The 20,464-nt window shown below is 45.9% G+C and overlaps 1 protein-coding gene across 1 annotated transcript in view; it reads right to left on the bottom strand.

Moving 5' to 3' along the window:
- POR (cytochrome p450 oxidoreductase) overlaps window positions 1-19,696 on the bottom strand; it is a 71,663-nt gene extending 51,967 nt beyond the window's left edge. The window contains exon 1 of the mRNA XM_014796536.2: window positions 19,660-19,696. The gene's annotated coding sequence lies outside the window, so the exon portion shown is untranslated. The remainder of the gene's footprint in view (window positions 1-19,659) is intronic.
- Between the last annotated feature and the right edge of the window lie 768 nt (window positions 19,697-20,464).

Below are 20,464 nucleotides of genomic sequence, written 5' to 3' on the forward strand. Positions count from 1 at the left end.
CAGCTCACCTTCACTTCCAACACAAAGGCTCCATTTACGTCTAGGTCAGGTCACTGTATAGCTGATACAACACAAGGCCCTCTAACTAAGGAGGTAGAGGGCAGGCAGTGGACAAAGGCCCCAGAAGCTACTGTCAGGGAGACAGAAGACAACAGGAAGGGCAAAGGGCAGGCACAGAAAAGTGCTCAGAAGACCTAGAATGACTCTAAGAGGTGCAGTGACAGCTCTGCTGGCTTTAAGAACACATAGGTTAGGACTCTGAACTCCTGCCAAACCCCAGGGTCCTCTGTCCCAAGTTTTCTACCATCAGTAGACAATGTCAGCTCCGTCTTTGCAAACTTCCACTGGCCAGAATGACACCTTTATCCTAACTCACCCGTTTGCTCTGGCGTGAAGAGTAGCCTGTACTGGTGCCAAACCATTTTAGCAGGAAAACAAAACAAACGAAAACCCACCTACTCTTTATCTATTCCTTCACCATGATGGTATTACGTGAGTTTTCCAAATGCCCCCATTCTAACATGCCCTGAAGAAAGGAAGTAACTACTTTTTCATCATCTGTTGACTGTGGAATTCCTACATTTCAGTCATATCAAAGGAAACTAAGGTTACTTCCTGAAAGTAATGTCTGAATTTTAACTAAAATCATGACTTTTCTAATTAGAAGTGGTTTCACAGAGATGGGACCATAACATCGAGGGGAGCAAAATAGCCCCATTTTTCTTTGATTCCTCTCTAGTCCACTGGATTACAAAACAGTATTAGTAGAAAAACTGGAGCAGAGGACATAGTGAAAGGGTCTGGGGCGTGGTGGGAGTTCAAAGAACCATATTTGGGTATTGGCTTTACCACCACCTCAGCAAATTACTTCTCACCAGGCCTCAGCCAACAAGATGGATTATTAATCCTTGTTTGGCTTTTGCACAAACGATGCTTGTGGAAACATTCTGCAAAGTCTCGCAGAACTATTGATGGTGATGTTGAAAATGACTGTCAAAGTGACGTTGCCTTGAGGAGGAACTCTCCACTCAGCAAGAGTTGCTCTCCCATACCATGTGCCCAGCACCATGCCACCTGCACCAGCGAAGACAAACTACGTCAGGGAATGTCCTCTGCCTTTCCAGTGGAAAGAGACACACACCGCTACTCCCTCGCCAAAACGAACAGTACAGACGGCCAGTGCCGGTTCATGGATGGACGAGGCTGGCGGGAGCCCAAGTGGTTGGGGGGCTTCTTGATGGAAGGAGGCACAAATGGCAGGTGAGAGAGAGGTGGGGGAAGAGTGTACAGAAGGGTATGAAGGGAAACCGGGGTCATAGCTTAAAAAAAATAGTTCAAAAATTGCTCTGCCACTTGTAGTTCTATGACTTTGGGCAAATCTCAACTTCCCTCAGCCGCTTTCCTATCTAAAATGGAGTATCATCATCATCAGTAACTCTAAAAGGGCTTTTGGGAGGATAATATGGGTAAAAGTACACATGACTGATGCTCAAAGAACACTGGATTACTTCTCCCTCCTACTCGTGTACTTCGGGGCAGAAGCAGATTAGCACCAAGATCTTGGTCCCTAAACACCATTCTCCAATAAAAGGAACCGGAGCCTCTTCCAGAAACAGCTGATTCTGCGCTGGGGCATGGAAAACAAAAGAAGAGGCTGGGACATCTTGTGGTGGAGCAAATTAAGGAAATGCTCAAGAAAAGATGAGGCCACTGAGAGAACCAGAAGACAGCTGGAAGGAGTTCCTAATGGCTAAAGCCAGAAAAACTTAAGCAACTAAATGAATAAGGCTATTATTTTATTTTCGTGTGTGGAGGTATTCATCTCTAAGGTGTTTTTTTTATTGTGGTAAAATACACATAACATAAAATTTACCATTTTACTATTTTAAAGTGTCCAGGGGCCGGCCCAGTGGAGCAGCAGTTAAGTGCGCACGCTCTGCTTTGGCGGCCCAGGGTTCGTGGGTTCAGATCCTGGGCACGCACACAGACACACCGCTTGTCAAGCCACGGTGTGGCGGCGTCCCGTATAAAGTAGAGGAAGATGGGCACGGATGTTAGCTCAGGGCCAGTCTTCCTTGGTAAAAAGAGGAGGCTTTGCATTGGATGTTAGCTCAGGGCTGATCTTCCTCACCAAAAAAATAAATAAATAAAGTGTCCAGTGCAGTGGCATTAAGTACATTCAAAATGTTGTGCAACCATCACCACTATCTCGTTCCAGAAGTTTTTCATCACCCCAAAAGGAAACACTGTACCCATTAAGCAGTCATTCCTCATTGCCCGGCCCCTGGCAACCACTAATCTACTTTCTGTCTCTGTGAATTTACCTATTATGGATGTTGCATATAAATGGAACCATGAATATGTGTTCCTTTGTGACTGGCTTCTTTCACTTAACATAATGTGTTCAGGGCTCATCCACACTGTATATGTATCACTCCCTCATTCCTTTTTATGGCTGAATAATATTCCATTGTATGGATAGACCATATTTTGTTTATCCATTCATCACGTGATGGATATTTGGGTTGTTTCCAATCTTTGGATATTATAAATAATGCTGCTACTTTCATGTATAAGTATTTGTTGGAGCATATCTCTTCAATTCTCTTGGGTATATAACTAGAAGTGCAATTGCTGGGTCATATGGTAATCCTACGCTGAAGGTACTAAGGAAATACCAAACTGTTTTCCACAGCAAATGTACCACTTCACGTTCTCAACAACAACAATGTACGAGGGTTCCAATTTCTCCACATTCTCACCAACGTGAGTTATTTCCTGGTTTTGTTTCAGTTTAAATAGCCATCCTGGGCCGGCCCCGTGGCTTAGCGGTTAAGTGTGCGCACTCCGCTACTGGCGGCCTGGGTTCGGATCCTGGGTGCACACCGACGCACCGCTTCTCCGGCCATGCTGAGGCCGTGTCCCACATAGAGCAACTAGAAGGATGTGCAGCTATGACATACAACTATCTACTGGGGCTTTGGGGGGGCGGAAAAAAAAAAAAGGAGGAGGATTGGCAATAGATGTTAGCTCAGAGCCGGTCTTCCTCAGCAAAAAGAGGAGGATTAGCATGGATGTTAGCTCAGGGCTGATCTTCCTCACAAAAATAAATAAATAAATAAATAAAATAAAATCTTAAAAAAAAAAAATAGCCATCCTAGTGGGCGTGAAGTGGGATCTCATTGTGCTTGAGATTTGCATTTGATTTGCATTTCCCTAACGACTAATGATATTGAGAATCTTTTCATGCGCTTGTTGGCCCTTTGTATACCTTCTTGGGAAAAATATCTATTTAGAGCCTTTGCTCATTTTTTAATTGGGTCGTTTTCTTGTTGTTGTTGAGCTAGAAGAGTTCTTTATAGATTCTAGATACTAGACCCTTATCAGATATATAACTTGCAAATACTTTTTCCTACTATGTGAGTTGTCTTTTCACTCTCTCTTTTTTTTTTTTTGGTGAGGAAGATTCACTCTGAGCTAACATCTGTGCCAATCTTCCTCTATTTTGTATGTGGGTTGCTGCCACAGCATGGCTTGATGAGTGGTGTAGATCCCGCACCTGGGATCCGAACCTGTGGACCTGGGCCGCCGAAGTGGAGGGTGCTGGACTTAACCACTATGCCACCAGCCCAGCCCCAGTATTTTATTCTTTTTGATGCTGTTGTAAATGGAATTGTTTTCTTAATTTCGGATTGTTCACTGCTAGTAGAGTACTGGATTTTTAACCACAGGATAAATTAATATCCATGAGTCCACACTGACATAATCACATAAATAAATAACTGAGAGAGAGGGAACAGCTCTTCCTCACAGTAGAATTCCAACTAATAAATGTAAAAGGAAAGAGGGAAATAGAGAATTACCATTAGATAAATACCACAGTAATAATTGTTGCAGATAAGATCTACATTGGACATGCTAAAATTAGCAGGCAAAAATCCCTGGAGAAACAGGATTTGCAGAGTCTCACAGTTTCTCCCCCAAAATACTTATTAACTACGACGGGAAAAATGGTAACTTTACAGTGGAGAAATCCTGCAGACACCAACCTAACCAAGAGATCAAGGTAGACATCACCACTAACAAACTCCTTGAGACAATGCACTGAGAAGGACACAACACCATCTTGGCGATATTCTTGCCCCAAATGCGTATCATCCTCACTCCAGTCATGAGAAAACATCAGTTGAACCCAAACTGAGGGGCATTCTACCAAATAACTGACTGGTACTCTTCAAAAGCATCAAGGTTTATGAAAGGCGAAGGAACTGTCAGAGATGAGAGGAGAATAAGGAGACATGACAACCAAATACAAGGCGGGATCCTGGATAGGATCCTGAAACAGAAAGAAGACATTAGCGGAAAAACTGAAGAAATTCTAGTAAGGGATGTAGTTCAGTTCAGGGGTTTGCAAACTCTGGCCTACAGGCCAAGCCCCGTCTGCCGACTGTTTTTGAAAATAAAGTTTTACTGGAACACAGTCATGCTCATCCATTTACAGATTATCTGTGGCTGCTTTCTTGCTAAAACAACAGAGTTGGGTAGTTGTGACAGGGACCTCAGGGCTCACAAAGCCTGAAGTATTTACTATCTGGCTCTTTACAGAAAAAGTTTGCCGACCCCTGGTTTAGTTAATGATATTGTACCAATGTTAATTTCCTATTCTTGATAATTGTATTATAATTATGTAAGATGTTAACATCAGGGGAAGCTGGGTGAGAAATATAATGAAACTCTTTGGACCATTTTTGCAACTTTTCTGTAAGTCAAAAATTGGTTAAAAATAAAAAGTTAAAAAAAAATCCAGTAGCATCCTTATTGCAGGGACGGCTTATCAGCTTCCCTAGATACAACTTATACACTGCTGCCTGTTTTTGCTTCACTGTTCTCTCTGTCCTAAGAATGTGCCTCCCTTTCTGTCTGGAGCCATCAAAGCTATATCTTCAAGGATCATCTAAAGTGCCTTTCCCCTATAAGATCTCCCCTCCCTGCTGCACACTCGTGCTCCGCTATGGCACGTGGCAGCATCTGCCTGGCATCGTGCCCACTTCTCTCACCTGATTATGAACTCCTTAAGACCAAAAATTATGTCTTACTCATCTTTGTACTCCTTTAGGAAGTGTTGACTAAATGTCTGATGACCTGGATTCCTCATAAACTCCAAGAAACAAGGATTAGTACCCTTGGTTCTCAAAAAACAAGCATTCAGAATTGCAGGAGAGAGAAAGGCCTGCACAGTCCTATTCAGCACCGTGTGCAGTGCCCACTCACTAGGCAGGAGGAGGCAATGGGAACTAACACTGACTCGACACCCACTGTGTGCCAAGCAGCATGCTAGGCACTTTACACAAGCTCCTTCTTTTGATTTTTATGATAAACCCATTTAGATGAATAGCACTTCACCCATTTTACAGACACAGATTCAAAGACCTAAGGGCCGAGCAAATTACTTTTGGAGAGTACTAGTCAGTTACTTGGTAGAATGCCCCTCAGCTTGGGTTAGACTGACATTTTCTCACGATTGGAGTGAAGTTATGCATTCGGGGCAGGAATACCACAAACACCAACTACTCAAAGAGGTAGATTAAGGGCCTTGTGAGACCCTCTTTGCCACTTGTTGTTGCAACTCCAGCTATGATTTGCTATCCACAAACAAGAAAGGTGTGGCCCAACTCCTCGCTCACAATGGTCCCAGTTGGTTCTCATGCTGGCCAGTCACCCCAGGTTCAGCCAGCAGTAGACTGTGCCATTCAGCAAAATGTGAGTTTCTGCTAGGGCAGCAAAGACCAGAAGTCACAGAAGGCTGTTCTGGGCAGAGCAGGTCTCAGGCAGCGCCTTCCTTCTGTCCAAAAAGTGGCTTCAGACTCACTCTTCCCATGAGCTGACAGGAAGCAAGACTACTAATGAAAGACTGCCTGACAGATGTGGGCATCCACTTCCTGAAAGGCCAGCTTTTATCAAGAGGTCAGGCCAGACTGCCATTGGGCTGAGGTCTCAGATGGCATTGTTTTGTACCCCCCAGCTTTGCCTGCATTTCACCTTGACATTAGGCCACTGCCACGCACTAAAGGCTGGTGTCAATCAAATGTGTATTGAGCACCAAGTGTAGGTCATCTCCGTGGTCTGTGTCTGTGAATTCACATCATGCTTTTAAGTTGTAGGATTTGGGGAGCAGGATTATTAAAAACTCACAACAACATGAACAAGTCAGTAATAATCAGATGCCATGGTGACAGAGGACTGTCTTGTGGTGTCTATAAAAGCATCTGCAATTATTACACCAGTTATAGAACTGGCCACAGCACTAAACCATTAGATGACAACAGTTTCTTATTGCCCCAACCACGTTCTCTTAGGGAGTAGAAAGACAAAATCCCTCGGTGCTGGCCTGACATTACACCATGCTGTCAGTCTTGACAGGTACACTAGGTCACGTGAGACGCTCCTGAGGCTGACCGTTAGTGCTCCCTCTGGCAGACTGCCAGGAAAGCTGCAGACTTGGCCGCAACACGCTGTGGGGCCACACCTGCATCTGCCGTGGCTTCCTGTTAGAAAAGATGCCCACCACATCACACAGCACACACGTAGGAGGGGCATTGAGGACATTTCTCTAGGCCACAATGCCGGGAAAAGGTGTCCTCCTCCGAGCACCGACCCACTCCCCAAGTGGCTTTAATGCATAACTTTATGCGATGTCCAGTGTAGGGAAGGTGACTCTGCTAGGCTCTCGGCTTCCATAAAGGGACTCAGTAGGTCAAGCAGCTTTTTCCTTGTGACCTCACCATGTAAAGTCCAGCATTGCTGTGATGGGAAGACTAGAGGAGGAATCAGCCCCAGCTGTTAAATGCTTCAGGCCAGAAGTGACACACGCCATTCCTTCTCACTGATCGTTAGCTGAGGTTAACTTCAAGAAGGCTAGGAAATGTGGGGGGAGCACAGAAGAATGCAGTGAGCGGTAACCGCGTCTGCTGCAGGTGTGCAGATCTCGCTCGAGGCGAGCAGGAGCTGGTGGCAGAACTAGTGGGAGTCAAGTTGCTCAAGGACTCGTGACCTATACTCTAGGAGATATAAGTCACGCACATACAATTCACCATTTTAAAGTGTACAATTCAGTGGTTTTCAGTAATTCACCTATTGTGCAATCATCACTGCTATCTAATTCCAGAACAGTTGCATTGCCCCAGAAAGAAATCTCGGACCCATCAACAGCCACTCCCCATTCCGGATCTGTCTTCCCCTCTTTGCTCTGGACATCAGGAAACTCTGAACAAATCTAAAGAGCCTCTAGCAGCCATATACTATCCTTAACCCTAGGTCCCCCTCCATCACTTTCTATTTGCCTCATCTATTTATTTTTTTCTAAATAAATAGCAATTGTAACAACAATGAACATGTATTACGCATTTACACTATGACATTCTACTATTTCATTTCATCCTTGCAACAACCCTTAGGTATAGGATCTGTAATTATCACAGAGGTTAAAAAGTACCTTGTCCAAGTCAGGGAGCTGATAAGCAGTAGAACAGGTTTTAAACCCAGACTAAATGGCACCAGAGCCACTCTATCACCCATCTGTATGTCCTTCAAAACTTTTTTAGAACAAGTCGAAGTTACAGATAGAAGTTGCTTCACCGAATGACCTGGGTTCATTTTGCAGTTAGCATCCTGGCTGTACCAGTAGGTGACAGCATTGCTCAAAAGTAAATAACCCCTGGAGACACGCCACAGGGGCACCTACATTTCGTAGGTGTTTGGTGACTGAGACACCATGGACCTGAGCACGTGAGGTTTGGACCCACACACCGTGCAGCAGAAGGCAATGGTAAACCACCACTGTATTTTCCCTTTTTCTTTTTCTCTTTCTCTTAAACTTTTTTTTTTTTTCCTTGAAAACTCTATGATGAGACAGTCCCAAATGAAATAGGAGATACTGCTGGAAGATAAGACTGCCCTCGCCCCAGGTTGGACACTCAAACAGTTCTTGCGGATGAGCAAAGAGCAAGTACAAACAGCACTGTTGCTGAGGACACAACCAGACTAAAGCCAGAAGGACGTCCAGCAGCTGAAGTGCACAAAGATGAAAGGAAAGTCTGATGCTGTTTAACATGCACAACTGGAACATGGAACGTGAGAAGCAGGAACCAAGATAAATGCAAGTTGTAAAGCAAGAAAAGGAACGTTTAAATATAGTGCTTGGCATTAGCGAACTAAAATGGACTGGAATGGGACACTTTCGGTCAGACGACTACAAAGTGTTGTACTTGAGAAATGAGAAACTCAGAAGAAACGGGTGGCTCTCATACTGAGGCACAGGCAGTTAGGGCTCGAATGCAAGGTCTGATCGAATAATATCAATCAGACTTCTGGGAAGACATATTAACACACCATCATCCAAGTCTATGCTCCAGCCAAAGATGCTGAAGAAGATGAAACCAAAAGATTCTACGCATATATCCAAGAAGAAATTGATCATATACCCGAACAAGACATGCTAATTATAGGTGACTAGAAAGCAAAAGTAGGTAATAAAGCAGAATCAAACAACGTCAGAAAATTTGGACTAGGGGTCAGAAATGAAGCAGGAGACAGGCTCGGGATTTCTGCAAAGCCAACAATCTGTCCATCACAAATACGTACTTAAAGCAACTGAGCAGATGGCTGTCTACATGGATTTCACCAGAAGCCAATAGAGAAATCAAACAGACCACGTAGTTGGAAGCAGGAGATGGAGAGGCTGTATTCTCTCTGCCAGAACAAGACCAGGAGCAGATTGTGGTCCTGACCGTGAACTGTTAACATCAAATATCAGAGCAAAGCTGAAGAAGAGCACTGAAAGAATCCTAGCGCCAAAACACAACGCAAACAACACTCCCGACGAACAAAGTCCACATAAAAACCAGATTTGCATTGTTGAACTTAGCTGGCTGACACCCAGAAGAACTATGGGTTGAAACCAGAAATATTATTAAGGAAGAATATGAAAAGACAGTGCCTGAAGTAAAAAGAAAAGAAATATCGAGATGGATGTCAGAACAAACACTGAAAATTGTTAGTAGGAGAGGCAAGGAGCAAAAGTAAAAGGTAATAAAAGCAGGGTTAGAATCCTGAATGCAGTTTTTCAGGGCCTATTAGGTGAAGATGAAGAGAACCACTCTAACGGCTAATGCAGAGATAGAAGAGAACAACAAAAAGGAAGAACAAGAGGTCTTTTCCAGAAGGTTCAAGAAATCAACAGGAAATTTAAACCTAGATGAGGAATGCTGAATGACCAACAGGGAAGCACACTACTTGATCAGGAGAAAGTAAAGGGAAAGTGGAAATAGTACACTGGAGATCTATGCAGAAAGGGCAAAACAATGACAGATGCCTTTGAGGAAGATTCCTATGAGGAAGAACCCCTAATTCTAGAAAGTGAAGCGAAAGCTGCCCTGAAAGTACTGGGAAGAAATAAGTCACCAAAGTAGATGGGATATTGATGGAGTTATTTCCAGCCATAGAGACTCAATCTGTCAAAATCCTAACAAGAATATGCCAACAAATATGGAAAACAAAACAGTGGCCTACAGACTGGAAACACTCAATATGTATCCCAATCCCCAAGAAAGGAGATGCCAAGAAGCGCAGTAACTACGTGACCACTGCTCTAATTTCCCAGGCCAATAAAGTGATGCTCAAGGCGCTGCAACAAAGGCTTTTACCTTAAATGGAGCAAGAAATGCCTGCTGTCCAAGCTGGATTTCGAAAAGGAAGAGGCACACAAGATCTAACTGCAATTATTTGTTGGCTACTGGAGTGCTCCAAAGAATTTCAGAAGAAGGTTAGTCTATGTTTTACAATCTATAGTAATGTCTTTGACTGCATGGATCATGAAATCTATGGGCTGCTGAAAGAAATGGGCATACTCAGCCCTTGATTGTCCTGATGGTAACCTGCATTGTCGACAAGAAGCCACTATCAGGGCAGAAGATGGAGAGAGAGAATGGTTTCTTATAGGCAAAGGTGTCAGACAAGGGTGCATTTTATCCCCTTATCTGTTTAATCTCTACGCAGAACACGTCATACAAAAAACTGGGCTAGACTGGGCTAGACTCAGACGCAGGAGAACTGAAACTGACGGAAGAAATGTCAACCATCTAGGACACGCAGATGACACCATCTTACTGGCAGGAAGCAGCAATGACTTGAAACAACTTCTGAAGAAAGTGAAAGAAGAAAATACAGAAACAGGACTGCACTGAACATCAGGAAGACAAAAATCATGACTAACGAAGAATGACACAACTTTAACGTAGACAATGAAGACGTTGAAATTGTCAAAGATTTTGTCTACCTTGGTTCAGTAATCAATTTAAATGGAGACTGCACTTAAGAAATCAAGAGACGACTGAAACTTAGAAGGGCAGCAATGAAAAAATTAGGAAAGATCATCAAGTGTAACGAAGTGTCATTAGCGACCAAGGCTAAGATTATGCACACCCTCGTATTCCCAATTACTATGTATGGGTGTGAAAGCTGGACGGAGAAGACGGCTGACAGAAGAAAAACGGATTCATTTGAAATACAGTGTTGGAGGAGAGCTCTGCGGACATCCTGGACTGCCAGAAAGATGAACAAGTGGGTCCTGGAGCAAGCTAAGCCTGAACTGTCGCTGGAGGCAAAAATGATAAAACGCAGGCTGTCTCACTTTGGGCACTTCAGGAGAAGGCAGGATTCTTTGGAAAAGACAATAATGCTGGGAAAAGTAGAAGGCAGCAGGAAAAGAAGACTAAATATGACATGGATTGACTCCATAAAGAAAGCCATGGGCACGAGTGTACAGAAGCTGAGTAGGGCTGCTGAGGACAGGACACTGTGGACATCACTCATTCAGAGTCACCAGGAGTCGGAACCGACTTGATGGCATGTGACAGAAACAACTGGAGACACGGTGGAGGCTGGTGTCTGGCTGAGGCTAGCTTGCATTTCTGTACCCATAGTGCTCAAGAGGCCTGGCATGACATGCTGCTCAACATACATTCACTGAATGACTGAATCATCAAAATCTCCTGGACCAGAGCCATCACTCCACACTTGATGGAACAGCATGCTGGCCCTTCAACCAGGAGTATTTGAACAGAACCCATGCTGTCTCCTGAGAACTCCTGGATCTGCCTATGGTCATCCACTAAGGGGCAAGGGCCAAGCCAGGCTTTTCAACTTTCACAGCAAAACGGCAGGACACTGCGTCTGGGATGTGCTAAGAACCTCAGGACCTTCACTTTGGACTGTCTGCCTCAGACCTCTGGCAAAGGATCTCTCCCCACTCACTCTCCCAGATTCTCCAGCTCTACCCTTACCTGACACAATACATCACTCTGATTCTATTCTCTTGCTCCTATCCCCGCAAAGATCTGCCCTTACAGTATTATAACAGGGCCTGAAGTTCTCTGCCCTTACCCAAATGGGTCCCAGAAACAGCTACCTGTGGGCCACACTCCTCTGTTCTCTAGAACATTCCCTCAGCCTAGCCTAAGCCATCATCATCCTGTCAGTCTTGTCCACACACACATGCAGTCCCAGCACCTCCTAGAGGGCCTGGTACACACGAGGCGCTCTACAAACACCTGCTGAGTATGCAGACTGCTGCCCAATGCCTTATTCAATGGACCTTATACGAAGGTCCCAGGAAAAGCGCTTCTTGTGATAAACTGATCTGCTTCCTTTGTTCAAGAATGCTTGCTGTGCAATCCCATCCTTCTTTGCCTTGTCTTCCAGGAAACTCTGAGCTGAATTTTGCGCTCAATCACAATAGCTTCCTTTGACTGTCTTTTGGTACAATTACCTGCTTCCCGGTGTCCTTCTCGCAATTACTAGTTCTTTCCATGGGTTTTGGTTTGCTGAGGAGAGTATGGGCCTTGAAATTTAATAAACTTAAAACCCAGTTGAGGGGCCGACCTGGTGGTGCAGCGGTTAAGTGCGCGCACTCCGCTTCGGGGGCCCAGGGTTCACAGGTTCGGATCCCGGGCGCGCACCGACGCACTGCTTGTCAGGCCATGCTGTGGCGGCGTCCCATATAGAGGAAGATGGACACGGATGTTAGCCCAGGGCCAGTCTCCCTCAGCAAAAAGAGGAGGATTGGGATCGGATGTTAGCTCAGGGCCGATCTCCTCACAAAACAAAACAAAACAAAACAAAACAAAAAACCCAGATGAGCCATGAAAGAACACGCCACCCACACCAGGGGACCCCGGGCAACTGGCTTATCACTAGCCTCAGTCCCCTCACTGACCATCCTCACAGTGTTCCGATCATCTCATGAAATATAAAACACCCAGCACAGGACCTGACATACAACAGACACTCAAAGGTTAGACTAGACCCCTTTTATTCATTTCATTAGAATTTTTAAAATCAAAAAAATGTATTCATGTTTTTGGCATCTAGGTCACTGATCTAGAAATATCTAGAAAGACTTAGAATACTATGGGGGGGATACCCAAGTTCCTTCTCTTCTTCAATTAGAAAATGATTAACTATTGAATTAATTATTGAATAAACTATCAATTGCAGGAGGAACTTGAAACACTTAAAATTTCATACCTGGATGGAAAACTAAATCCTGCAAAAAGTTCATATTATACCTTAGAATAATCTTGAAAAATACAGATCAGACCCAATATTGACATCTGGGCCAGTTAATATGCAGGAGAAAGCTTAGCAGTCCACTTGGGAGAGAGAAGCCATAATTATTCAGTCATCCATTTATACTTCCATTCATCCAGTTAGTACTTACTGAGTGCCTACCTTACGCCTGGTGCTGTTCTACACACTGGCTTACACTCACGGAAGTGATGGGGAAGTTCCCTGTCCTCACTTAATCCACATTCTGTTCCAACCATATTGCCATCAAGGAGGGGGGAAATTAGACTCCTTTTATTATAAGCCATTTCCATATCCTTTATGGATGGATGAGAAGGGAAAAAACCCACAGAACACTAAGACAGCGAGAGTGACTGATTTCAGCAAAGGAGGGGTGATAAAGCAGGGCTTCGAGATCAAGCCAGCAGTGGGACCATGGACAGATCTTGAGAAGCGATGAGGAGGAGTGGGGAGGAAGTATTACCAACTCAGGGAGGCCAATTAGGTGGCTAGCACAGAGGCAGTGACAAGTGCCATGGCAGTGGAAAGAGATTCAAAGACTAAAAATGGACAGGACTGCATGGTGGCGGAAACCCAGAATAAAGATGAGAGAAAAGAGGAAAATGTCTTTTGTCCTTGGAGCTTCAGGGACCAGGAGGAAGATGGTGAGGTCACTAACAGGGACAGAGACTTTACTGGTGGGGGTTTCAGGCAGGCTGGATGGGGCTTTTCCATCACTGCTGTCATGCTAAATGACCTTTTAGAGTTTGCAGATCACATTACAAAAGGGACTGTGTCTACACTTCCATGTAACACCATAACCGCAAAGGCTCTGAAACCGTTAACTAAAACCAACAAATGCTCTTCTTCACAAGACCACAAATCTCTGATGGGAAACCTCCCGACACCTGGAATGTGTCCCAACCCAAACCTCACCCCTGAAAACAGCCAGACACAATTGGCTAATACATTCTCCCATGTATTCAAGAATTGCCAAGCCTGTTTGCCGTGTTGAAAACTGACCCCAAATGACCTACAGATACATAGTCAACACTTCTGGGTTCAGAGAAGGTGAGCACAAGTTCATGTGTTCCTATCCAGCCCTCAAACCTTTGTACAGACCCAGCCTCCCCACGGCAATGATGACGTGTGCCCCGAGGATCAAAGGCTCACAAAATCACAGCACTCTTACACAAGCACCAGAGCAAGAGGGGGTGTGGAGGCTGAGCTCGGCCAACAGGGTGGGGTGGGCAGGGCCACAGGAAAAGGCACTGAAGATAAAACTAGAGGAGATAAAAAGAAATGACAAAACATGATCCATAAATTTCACCTAGAGGTAAATCATGTAAGTCTCACACCAGAGGGCACACCCGCCCAGGATTCATCTTCCCCCAGTATGACGACCAGGGGGACTAAAACCAGCTTTTCCCATTCTATTTTCCTACCACAGGATGTGTCCTAAAGAACCCAGTTCTCAGAAACAGTCCACAGCTGATGGCACCACAAGCTGGGCCATCACTATATTCTTGAAACTGACTAATTTCTGGGAAGCACGTGTATGATTCTCTCAGCTGTGTACAGACACTGTGCAAAGGAGATCAGAATGCCTCACCCTCTGGCACTCCAATTAAAGGATAATTCTTAGATTTCCCCACCAGAGTCACCTCTTTATAAGTGAAATAAATAAGTCCCCCACATTAGCAGTTTTCCACCCAGAAGAAGGATCTGGCCCCCGGGTGCCTTGTCCACAACATACACAAGTGTTAATCCAGTTGCCACACCAACCAGCATCAGGCATAACAGATGCTGATGAATTTCACTCCAGTGGACCCAACAACCAGGAACCACCAGCTTGCAAAGAGCCATACTTTGCCCCATGGAACTCCTCCACCTTCACACACAGATACACAACTAATGTAAACAACTCACTTGGGGAGGGGCTAGAGAAGGAAAAACACTCCTAAGACAGAGAGCTCTAAAACAGTATGATACAGATTTAGGCAGAATGAGATTTCTAAATTATGAGTTTGCCCAGAGAGGACAGTGGACACTAAGAAAGTCTGAAAACCCAATACAAGAAAACACCGCTGTGGGGGGCCGGCCCTGTGGCATAGTGGTTAAGTTCAGCATGCTCCGCTTCAGAGGCCCAGGTTAGCGGGTTTGGATCCCAGTCGTGGACTTACACCACACATCAGCCACGCTGAGGCAGCAACCCACATACAAATTAGAGAAAGGTTGGCAAAGATATTAGCTTAGGGCTAATCTTTCTCAAGCAAAAAAAAAAAAAAAAAGGAAGATTGCCAACAGCTGTTAGCTCAGGGCAAATCTTCCTCAGCAAAAAAAAAAAACACTGCTCTGTGCTAGTCACATCACTGACCTACGGAAAAGCCTCCCCATCACTTGGCATGGTTCACAAGACTCCTTCAGGTAAGCCCCAATTGCTTCCAAGCCTCACGCAACCTACACCCTACACGCCCAGAAAAGGTGCGCCTTGGTGGGCTCAGGGAATTCCTACCTACTCTCCAAGACCCAACTCACACGTCACCACATCTGTGGAGCCTTGCATGACCCCCCACAACCAGGCAGCTCGTCCTGAGTGCTCCCCAGCGCACACCAGGCTCAGCACCAAGAATAAGCACCTCACACGCATTATCTCAAGAATGACCTCAACAGCCTCTGCCATAACTGTTTACTTCTCTGCTGGTTCCGTCCCCATCAGAGTTCTCAAGAGCCTGAACCAGGCCCTACACATAGAAGCTTAGGCCAAATATGTGCTTTTTAAGTGTCATTCCACAGGATGGAAACATTGCCAAGAACAGGGAAAATTAACTGCTGAGAAATAAACACAGGAGGTAGGTGGAGTGGGGACTCTTTCCCCCACTTCATGGATGAAGACAGTAAGGCCTGGCATGGGCCAACGCCTGCCTAAGCTGGGAAGCTACCTCTGACCCAGGAGCTTGTCCCCTCCTGCCCAGTGAGTCCAAATTTCTATCAAACGCCCGATAACAGAACTGCACAGGAAAACAGGTTTTGTTTTATAACCTATATAATAAGAATAATAAAAGAAGAACTGGCATCATCTATCTCTCTGTAAGATACTCATTTCACTTATGTTTCTTACACTATAACAAAATGTACAGTGAGACATATAAGACAGACATACTTACTTGTGCTTTGTGGTACTGGAAGTGAGGAGGAACAATGATATTATTAAGTATTATATATACTAGATCTCCCTTCCATCAAAAAAAAAAAAAAAACCCGCAATCCTCTACAGTCAGAAAATGAGATATCACAGCACAAAAAGAGGAGCGAGGGCTCTGGAAGCAGACGGCCCCGGGTGAGGCCTCAGCTTGACGCTCACAGCCTTCAGCAAGTGATTTAGTCTCTGAGATGCCCATCCAGCTGCAGAGCAAGCATGGGCACGTCAACCTTTTGGGGTCATCAGAAGAACTTAAAAATATATATATACACATACACAATATGTGTGTATATACACGTACACACGTGTATATATAATACAAACTTAGCACGGAGTCTGGCATAAATTTTCCTGAACTAAAAGCACCTCTGCCATTAGCAGCTAGTCTTCACAACAGGTCTTAAAATTCTGAATTTAAAAATGATGAGTTTCTGCTGGTGGGAACATAACAAGATAGCATTTTTGGAGGGGAGTTTGGCACTATCTATTGACATTTCAAGTCACATTATTTCTATAAACACACACACACTCCTCGGCATGATTTATCTCCATTGAGAAAATGTCTCAGTGTGAGGCTTCTATGAAGGACATTTGTCATCCACAGTGCATGTTTCTGTAATGGTCTTTTTTTAATAATGAGCACTTACAAAAATACCATTTTTATAAAAACAGTCATTTCCCCATTTCACTTTGTTCCGATTTTAATTTTTAAATGACCCTGACATATAATAGAAAGTTAAATCCCAAATTATTGATCATCATTTGACAAACCGTGAGTGTTGTCTCCCCCACTCGAAGATCAGATCCATGAGGGATGTGTCTGTTGTGTTTACTGCTATCCCCCTGCACTTCAAGTACTGCCTGGGATATCACAGGGAGTCGATATCTGTTAAATACACTTAAAAGCTCACAAACATTGTTCCAGCCCTTCCACGTCTAAGAATTCATTATGCAAAAATATTTACCCAACTGCACAAAGATAAAGAGCAAGCTGCCGACTGCAGCAGGATTCATAACAGCAAAGAGCTGCAAACAACAGCAACTTGTTTTCAATAATACTGGTAACTAGAATCTTCTGTCATTTTTAAAAAGAATGAGGTTAAAAAAAAGAATGAGGTAGATCTTTACATAGTGAGATAGAAAGACATCATGTTAAGTAATAAAAAGGAAGCCTCAGAACAGTATTATTAGTTTTGTGTTTAAAGCTTAAACAGTTAAAAATTTCTGTTGCTTTAGATTAGTGGTTACCAGAGGGGAAAGGGGTTAGGGGGCAGGCAAAATGGGTAAAGGAGTACACATACGGTGACGGATAAAAATTAGACTATTGGTGGTGAGCACGATGCAGTCTATACAGAAACTGATAAATAATAATGTACACCTGAAATTACACAATGTTGTAAACCATTATGACCTCAATAAAATAATTGAAAAAAATTGTTTCTGTTGTTTTAAGTAAAACAAATTTAAATAATAAATGTTTTTATATGTGAAGAAAAATATCTGGAGAATATATACATACTACTAGCAGTGATTTTTTTGTCTCAGTGTAAGGCTATGAGGGATGTTCACTGTCTATATTACATATTTCTATAAGTTTTTTATTTAATAATGAGCACTTAATATTCTCGTAAACAGAAAAAATACATTTTTATAAAAAGTCATCTCTCCATTTCACTTTTTTCTGATTTTAAATTTTAAATGAATCTGACATATAATAGAGAGTTATATCCCAAAGCATTAAACTGAGGCCCCCAGGCCTGGGGTGGTTTGCCAAAAGGCACACAGTGCTAATGCCAGCTTGAACTCCAAGGTTCCTGACCCTAACCCAGTGCCCCGGGCCCTCCTAAAGCACAAAGAGAGATGTGCAGTGGCAGCTGGGCTCTCTGAAACCACGAAAGGTCTTACAACTACAGAAGCTTCCATCAGGAAAAAAAAAGTGGCTTAAGAGCTAAATTCTTATTAACCTGAAATGTTCCATGGGTTTAACAAGTAAAAGTTCTGGATTTGCCAAGCAGTTCTGATTTCAAACAGTCTGCCTCCTAAGTACACAAGGACTATCTAACTCAGATCCTGATTTTCAAGGGGTGAAGCAAGGATCAACCCAGTCACTGACAGGTCCTAAAGGTTCAGGTTTGTCAGGCACCCACACCTCCTGTGGCTGTTTATACACTCATCCCACCCAGGAGTGTTCACCTGCCTTACTCATGCTGGCTGCAGTCAATACTGCTCTTCCCAGGTGCTGAAGCACATCCCCGGGGCTCCTTTCATCTCAAACCTACCTGATATTTCTTCAAGTGGTAGACACGAAGAACTGTGGAGAGGTAAGCCCACTCCGAAGTTTGCACCACCACAACACAACTGGAGGCCAATATCCCATTCTTTGAAATGCAGACCTGTGTTTTTGGACACTTGAGACAATGATGAAGCTCTCTGCCCAAGGAAACAGTTTCCCACAGCAGGGGCATGAAAATCCTGAGAAGCTCAGGAACTGACCACTCTCTCAAAAGGTAGAGCTCCTTAGAGGGACACAAAGAAAAGAAAGTGATCCCTTCTGGGTGCACTGCTTCACTGGGACTTTGGGACTGTTTCTCTGATCAAGCCAACCCACAACCATTCAAAGGGCATTTGTGTAGGCAGAACCTGTGAGTGGTTAATGAATCAACGCCTTCTCCCCCAAGAGGAGAGAGGGCCTGAGGAATTCCAGCTCTGCAGAGTGAGGACACTGGATACCAGAGGGTTAGTTAACTGCTCAGCTTAAAGGAATGTTACAGTTCTCAATGTCACCTTCCAAGACCCTCTCTTTTGATCTTTAGAACCCCAACCCTGCGGGGCAACAGGATAAGCTGTATCTCTCTGTGCTACTGAGGAGGAAACGGAGGCTCAAAGAAGTTAAGTGTCCTGCCAAGATGCCAAGATTCAAGCCTGGGACCACCCACTCCAGCCCGGTCTCCCTCGCTAGCACTATTCCCTAGAACCGCCAGCTCAGGAGGAAGGTTACATTTTGTGGGTCTAAGCGAAGCAGCAGCCACATTCATGGAAATGGCCTCAAACTCCTCAGTATTGGTCATCAGCTTACACAATGGTGACTAGCCTTAAATGAAAAGCAAATAGCCGAGGTCAAGTACCCTGAAGCACCCATCCCCCGCCGCCCAGGAGACCTCGACCTCTTACCCAGTTGCTCCCAGGCGCTAAGGGTGTCCCGGCTGCCTAGCTGAGCCCGGCCAACGACCCGTCGCCGCGGCCGCCAAAGCACCTGCCTGGGAGGGGCACTGCCCCCCTGGGGTACCGCGACCTCGCCAGCACGCAGAGCGATTCCCGGAAAGCCCGGGCTGGCGGGCTCCCCCTAGCCCTCGATTGAGCCCACCTGATGCTGCAGGGTCAGATTCGGGCCCCATTCCCACTCATCGAAAGCCTCCTACGTGAGGTATCCCAACAACTGGCCGCCTCCTGAGGCCCATCGTACAGACGGGGAAACTGAGGCTCGGAGAGGAAAAGGGGCTTAGCTTGAGGATGGTGGCGCGGGGACTGGAGCCCGAGCCGTCTAACGCCGAGACCCGACCCTCGGCCGAAGGGCCCATCGGGCGCCTTGAGCCGTGGAAACGACGACCCTCAAGCCGCCGCAAGAGGTCAGCTGGAGAGCAAGGGCCATCCCGGGAAGCGCCGAGGTGGGAGCCGCGTTTTCCGCGCGAGCGTCGGGCGAGGCACCCAGCGACTCGGCCTGAGAGCCCGCCCCAGCGCCGAGGTCCCGGGCGTCCGACGCGGCCAGAAGGCGTCCAGCCCCGGAGCCCCCGCGCCCCGACTTCGTCTTCCCCGCGCCCGCGATCGCCCGCACTCACCCCGAGCGGCCCGGCAGCTCTCCCGGCACCTGAGCAGGACGCAGGCCCGCACCACTGAGGCGCTACCACCGCCACGCCGACGGCGGGGGTGGGGGCGTGGCCGTCGGGGGCACCGCCCCGCTCAGCCGGGCCGCGCGCACGCTCTCGGGGCCAGGCCTCCCCCCTGCGAATCTGTGCCCTTGGTACGGTCTGGCCGCCACGCCCCCTCGCGTCCCGGCTCAGCAGCCGGGCCCGGGTGCCAGGCGCGTTGTTCCGGGGGGCTGGGAGTGGGGGCGCTCGCGGCCTGTCTCGCCCCGGACCTGCCGTTCCCGGGGCCGGCTGCCCACCCTCTCGTTGGTCTCCGCGGGGCCGTGGCTGTGGGCCGCGCTGTCCGGCGTCCTGCCGCTCGCGTGGGTGCGCGGCTTTTTCTCCTTCACGGCCCTCAGTTCCCTCACTTGAAAATGGGGAAACTGCATGCACGGATCGCCCGGGGTCCCTGCAGCCTGACCGCGGAGGGTGTGGATTGGAATACAGGCCTGCTTGGGTAGGGGGGCGGGAAGTGATCAGGCAGGGGGCGAGGACGGGACCGAAGATGCGGGAAGGGGACAGAAGGCGTCTCGAGTTTGAAAAGTCTGGCTGCCTTGGTCCGGAGTAAGAATCCCACCTCTGCCTCCTACCATGGGTCATACGTTGTAGGGTCATGGAGATTAGATGATATAACTCGTCTTCCTAAAGGATTTAGCTCAGTGCGATAGTAAGTGCTCTAGAACTGTGAGTCATTGCCATTATTATTATTACTATTATTATTACAGGCTCTGCTGCAAAT

Source organism: Ceratotherium simum, chromosome 26 (genome assembly GCF_057802395.1).
Source record: "Ceratotherium simum simum isolate JZ-2026a chromosome 26, ASM5780239v1, whole genome shotgun sequence".
NCBI classification, from domain to species: domain Eukaryota; kingdom Metazoa; phylum Chordata; class Mammalia; order Perissodactyla; family Rhinocerotidae; genus Ceratotherium; species Ceratotherium simum.